The sequence below is a fragment of the Vicia villosa genome, linkage group LG3, assembly GCF_029867415.1.
Source record: "Vicia villosa cultivar HV-30 ecotype Madison, WI linkage group LG3, Vvil1.0, whole genome shotgun sequence".
Classification (NCBI taxonomy): domain Eukaryota; kingdom Viridiplantae; phylum Streptophyta; class Magnoliopsida; order Fabales; family Fabaceae; genus Vicia; species Vicia villosa.
This window is the reverse complement of record NC_081182.1, coordinates 124,050,229-124,057,097: the sequence shown is the minus strand read 5'-3', so window position 1 is coordinate 124,057,097 and position 6,869 is coordinate 124,050,229.

Below are 6,869 nucleotides of genomic sequence, written 5' to 3'. Positions count from 1 at the left end.
AAAATGGACTTTAGCTTGTAAATGAGCGTAGCCAGTTTTTTTGAAGAATTTTGAGAAAGAATATAGAAAATTGAGCATTGCAAGGCAATTAGGGGCAATTACCTTAAACTCAGATGATAGGTCTCTTTTTAGCCTTTCAGAATGAAAGGGTCTATCCTTGCCATAAGAGGGCAGGAAGCCTTTCGTTTGGAGGTAGAAGGGTCGTCGAGTTATCGTTCGCCCAAAGACTGACCCATGCCATAGAGAGGCAGGTAGTCTAAGAGGAAGGATCAGAATAGCCTTTGTTTGTAGGCAACCAGAAGATACCTCAGCCTTATTCGTGGGCAACTTTCGAGGGTCGAGGTCATGTTAGTGTATCGAAGGCAGCATCATTTTTAGGGTCTCATGACCTTTTATCGAGGCAACATGGCTGAGGTATCCTCGTATTCGAGAGACTGGCTATTCTGCACAAAATACAAGGCAACAAGGCAACAGGCAACAGGCAACAGGCAACAGGCAACAAAGAGGGTTACCCAAAAGCGTGCGTGTGTGCACCAATCACGTGATTATATTCAATTATATTATCTTGTAAATTAGCGATTCTAAATTCAATTCATGGTTGCCACTCCCTATTTTACTAACCACGCAGATAATATAAGGCAAGAACAACAATAATATGGGGAAGGGGACAATGAAACCAGCGGATCCCTTAGTAGGGTTTGACATAAGTAATAATTAAACAGAAAGAATAAAAGATTAGAGTTTAGGGTTACCAAACTCGTAGCTTTGGCAATCAACGAACCCTGAAAAGGCAAACAAACCAAAAATAGGGTGAGTGTATGGCTAATTCAGAGGCGAACGTCTCTAACCCTAAAATAAGAAGGTCCAGACAATAATTTGAAATAAGTAATTTAAATAAAGGGAACTTAACTTTTTGCATTTGACCTGATATGGTTGGTAGTCGGGGGTTGACCCTGAAAAGGACAAGAAACAAAAAAAACTTTTAGTGTAGGTGTGATCTTCGTAAACCTTGAGTAAGGCATAAATTAATCATGATTAATAGAATAAATAGGAATAAATTTAATTAATTATGGGTAAAAGATAAAATTCGATTAAGTAGCCTAACCCTAATAATTTAATTAATTAATAAAAATATTAACCTAATTTTTATCAATTAAGCAGCTGAATTAAATTAGTTAATTATTTAAATCAAACAAACATTATTAATAATTTAAATCAAAGTCATTATTGTAAAATAACTATTATCAGAAATAATCATAATTATGATTTTATATGAAAAAGAAAAAGGAAATTAAAAATAGTTTATATGAGAGATAAATTAAACATAATTGTTGTTGACTAAAAAACAAAATAAAATAAAATAAAAATTATAACACTCAGCTTGTGATTCAGTATGGGTGTCATGGGGGAGTCCATGGTAAGGCTGCATCATAGCATGCGTTGGATGTTGCCTTGGATGAGATCTGATGGGAGTGAACCGATGGTTCACCGTAGGCCGCACGCGAATAGGAGCATTGGATTTAGAAGCAACTAATAACATAGCAAAATCATTAGCGTATGGCCAATGTGGGGTTCGAACCCCAGTCTCCGGGGTAACCACCATACGCGATTTGCCATCCCTGCTATGATAACATGATGAGTAATAACCGCAGCATGATGAATATGTTAGATTAGCAAACGACAAAACTAAAAAAAAAGTACAGCGCCATTCTCTTCTTCTTCACGAGTAACACAAACTCACAGCCATGATTTTAGTGTGTGGTAATAGGACCTGCAAATATCAACCTTGGCAATCACACAATATTAATTAGAATTAAGAGTACATATCGGTTCGAAATTGTCTCTTGAACACAGTAGAACCATTCTTTTATCCCAATTAAATCTGTGTTAAAAAACCCCAAACCGGAGCTTACTAACCTAGCCATGGTGGTTTCTTGATTTTGCAACGAAACCTAAATTAAATTACCCAGAAAGTTTCCCCACATGATTATAAACACAGTGCTATATTTAAACATGGTTTATGATGCATATATGAATGAGATCGAAGAATAAAAGAGGCGTGAAAACGGAACCGTGACGCTGCGATTTCGACTGGGTTCCCGTGCTGCAAGCGGCTGGGATTGATCGGAAACCTCCAAGGAGTCGTTTGGCGTCCTTGCCTTGTCTTGAAATAGCTGCAATTTCGCAGGCAGAGTATGAAGTTTTCTTTGAGTTTGTTTGAAGCTTGGCACCAATTCTTTTTTTCTGCAAATCCTAAAAATCCCCCTTTTGTACGTGACATTGCCATGAATATATATGCCAATGAATTAGGTCCACAAACTTTAGAAAAAATCAAATCAAATCTTTGCATTTTGATGATAGAAAAATTTGATTGAATTTTGACTATTTCCTACGTATTATTTCTTTTGTCTTGTGAATCAGTATTAATTATATTGACAAAGTATCTCATATAATCCTTTCCCCTTTCATTATGATTTATTTAAATTTTAATTTGATTTTAAAATGAATAAAAATCAATAATTAAAATAAAAAATGAAAAGAAGTTGATTTATGGGACTTCTAGGATGTAAGATTGGGCTTCTTCTTTTTGTACCTAAAAAATATTAGTAAGAGCAAACAAATTATGCATTTAAAGAAAAAGGATAAAATATTAGTATAATGAGTTAAAATGATTTAATAGTTTTAATTTAAAATTCAATTTAAATTAAAGTTGAATTAAATATTAAAACTATAAACCTCAATAATTAGCGAAATAAAAATTAAAGCTATTAAATCGTACAGTGGAATAAAAATGCGTAAAATGAACACATGCATGAAATTTTTTGAATTTTTTTGTTTAAATCCAAATTTGTGTTAATGTCCTAATGGAAGTATGCAAATGATATAAAAACATAAACCAGTAAAAATAAAACCAGGAGGGCAAATTTTGGGGTATGACAGCTGCCCCTGTTCAATTGTCTTAAACCTGAAGATGTAGAGTGGTTTGTATGCCAGTCGGTATCTGAAGGTGGAAGATGATTGAACACTAGAATACCAAGAAATTTGCCCTAGCTGAAGTAGGGACTTTTGTCGGAGATGGGCTTAAAGGTGCCATCCAGGCCTTGAGAGAAAGTTTATTGGAGATTGATCGTGTCAGCACTGTTTGTAGTGGATGAATTAGATCTAAGTCCTTTGAACTATTCATGGAGGATACTCGAAACTAAGTATCAGAACTAAATCATCGTCTTGATTATCTCTGAACTATCTTCGAAATAATTGTCAAAATTAAATCTCTGTCTTGATTATCTCTGAACTATCTTTGGAGGATATCCATGATTAAGTATCAAAATTAAATCTCGGTCTTGATTATCTCTGAACTATCTTTGGAAGATATCCAAAATTAAGTGTCAGAACTAAATATCTGTCTTGATTATCTATGAACTATCTTTGGAAGATATCCAAAATTAAGTGTCAAAATTAAATCTCTGTCTTGATCATTTCTGAACTATCTCTGGAAGATATCCAAAATTAAGTGTCAGAACTAAATCTTTGTCTTGATCATTTCTGAACTATCTCTGGAGAATATCCGGAACTAAGTATCAGAATTAGATATATGTGTTGATTATCTCTGAGCTATCTTTGGAAGATATCCAAAATTAAGTATCAGAACTGAATCTCCATCTAGAATGAGCGTCAGAATTAAATCGTTGACTTGATTATCTTTGCGCTATATCTAGAAGATAATATTCATTTGATTGTAGAAGTATACTGCAAAAGAAACATTAGTTTTATGCAATGTCGTGATGCATGTATTGTAATTTTGAAATGAATGAGAGTAATATGCCTATGCAATGAGGCGTATGTATGTTATGTATGAATTTACTATGATACATGATGCATGAACATGATTTATGCTATTTTGGAGTATCTCGATTGAGAAAATAAATCCTTCTATTGTTTGTAATTTTAATGTCTGATCTTGTCTTGAAGATGCTCAGCTGGGAATTTATGATTCTTGCTTGGGGATGATCAGTAACTTGATGTACCCTGATTGGGGTCAAAAAGTATTAGTAGTCCATGTTGGAGAAGAGAAGGTGTCGGGGAACCGGCAATGTTGAAGATGTAAACTCTGTTGGGGAGATATGTCTTTGTTGGACGAGTATGTTTGAAGATATCTTCTTGAGGATTGCTCTGTGGGGATATGATCTTGTGAAATCGGAGTTGTGGGAAAGGCATGGATGTCTTGAACATTGCCCTCAGTATTATAGTAACTACCATTCCTGGATTTGATTAGGACACACCACTGAGTATTGATCAAGATGTCAAACTGGACTTGCATAGATTTGCCCCTGTTAGTAGGAACTTTAAAAAGATTCGCCTCGAGAGGACTTTATGAGATGTGCCCTATGGGCGTCATGCCCCTCGTAATCATAGGCCCAGGACAATGCCCCGTGTTGATTGGAAATAGATTCAGATTTACTTGGATGCATGCCCCTGATTGTTTTTGGCATCTTTGAGATATTCTTGGAATCTTGACTTGATTGCCCCAGATTGATTGGGCAAAACATGTCATGCCCCTTTGTATATGTAAGAGACATGGCTTCTTGGAGTAATATTGTCTGTCGGGATAAATTTTAGTCATTAGTTGTACCCTGTGCAAATTCTTTCTATTGCTGACATTTGAGATTATGTAGCAGAATATGTTTAATAATGAATTCATGAGATGCAATGCATACGTTTGTCTTGATTTTTTTTTAAAAACATTAAAACAAGAGATGTAAAAACAAGATATCAACTTAACATCGGTAGTAAACCTTAAGGAGTCGGGATACCTTTTTGGTGACAGTATGCTTTCGAACTAACCATGCTTCAATTAGGACTTTCAAGGGTTGAAACGTGGCTTGGTTCACGGTTTAAGAAACAAAGGATAAAGGCTCAAAATTTGATTGTACCCACCCCTCTTCGTGATGATCTTCAATTCTAAGCTCAGTTGATTCAACTTATGCATTCGGGTTCCAAGAGACTTTTGGATTTGTACCTTCGATAATGATGATGGTTCACAAGCAGAGAGAACTTTTGAGATGGCAGTCACTTCTTCCTTTTGGTAGTCACAACTTTGAGTTGTTCAAGAATTTATTGACTTCTTTTTTTTTCTTCATCTTTTTGATATCCCTAACTTTTGCCTGAACTGTCTATTTTGAGCTTACAGTCAGCGGGATGCCTTGATTTTTGCCTAAGTCATCTTTTTGATTTTTGACTTAGCAGGCTTTTCTTTGTATATATGTTTTTTCATTTTTTTTTGAAAGATATTGACTGCCTTGTTTGATTGATGAACCGTCATTGTCTTTTGATTGACATTTCCAACACTTCTTTGATGCGTGCGGTTGAACGTTTGTGATTGAAACCTTTGTTGAAAGGTGTACTGAATGGTTCTCTTAAAATAGAATGCACAGCCAAATTAACTGAGAACTACCCTGCCCCAGGTTATAATCAAGGGTTTTCAATTAGTACAAGAAAGAACTTCTACTTCTTAGGCTCAAAGGGGTTAACGAGGGATTATCATCCTTATATCTCCACTGTTTAGGAATTGAAACAATGCCTGTACATCGTCAACATAGTCCGTTCAAAAGCATACTGTATGAGGTTGCGGTATCGTTTTCGTCATCCTCCCTCAAAAGGCTTACAGCTTAGCAGGAGTTGAATAAACACAAAACATATGCAAAGTAAATACGCGATTTAAAATGAGTGATAACGAAATAATGTATTCAAGACAAACATATCAAATGCACTGATGATAATTATTAAAACAGATAATGTCTATCATAAGTCGAGTGTTTAAACAAACAGAATAGAAATTGCAAATGAAAGTAAATCTAATGATCTAAAAAGTTCATCCTTCTAGCCATCCATAGCATTAGCAATCTTGTTGTGATTAGGCATGGGAGCAGTGATCACATTAGGAGTTGCAGGGGTTTCGAACTCAATTTCTCCAGCGTCGATCATATCTTGGATCTTGTTCTTCAAAGGCCAACAATTCTCTGTGTCATGTCCAGGACTATTAGAATGATATGCGCACCTCGCATTGGGCTTATAACTAGGAGCAGAGGTGTTAGGATTCTTAGGAGGATCCCTCAGGGTGATCAAATTTGCCTTTAGCAGATGTTGTAAAGCTTGAGCTAGCGACGTGTTAATCTTTGTGAATTGATGTCTGGGTGTATCTTGTTTGTTTTGACGACCTTGTTGAGGCGCCGGTGTGGAGCTCAGAACTGCTCCAATAGATTGATCATGGTTTATCCTTTTCTGCCCATACACAGCATTGGAATCTGACCTCCCATTGAAATGCTTCTTTGTAGTACCTGAGGATGTAGCCACTTGAATCTTACCACTTCGAATGCCACTCTCGACACGTTCCCCAATCAGTATGAGTTCAGTGAATCCAGATGATGAACTACCCAGCAAATGACTATAGAAAGGACCAGTCAGTGTACTCATAAACATATCGACCAATTCTCTGTCAGCTAAGGAGGGTTTGACTCTTCCAGCTAGATCTCTCCATTTTTGAGCATACTCCTTGAAACTTTCCTCGGGTCCCATAGACATGCTTTGTAGTTGCATGCGAGTTGGCGCAAGATCAGAATTGTATTGATATTGCTTATAGAAAGCAACAACCAAATCTTCCCAAGTACGGATGTTGGTACCCTCCAACTGATAATACCATTCGAGTTGAGTTCCAGATAAACTCTCTTGAAAGAAATGGATCCAGAGTTTCTTATCAGCAGTATGAGGTTGAATCTTCCTTACATACGATCTCAAGTGCAACTTGGGACATGAAACTCCATCGTATTTAGCAAAGGCGGGAGTCTTGAATTTTGGAGGAATAATGACTTCAG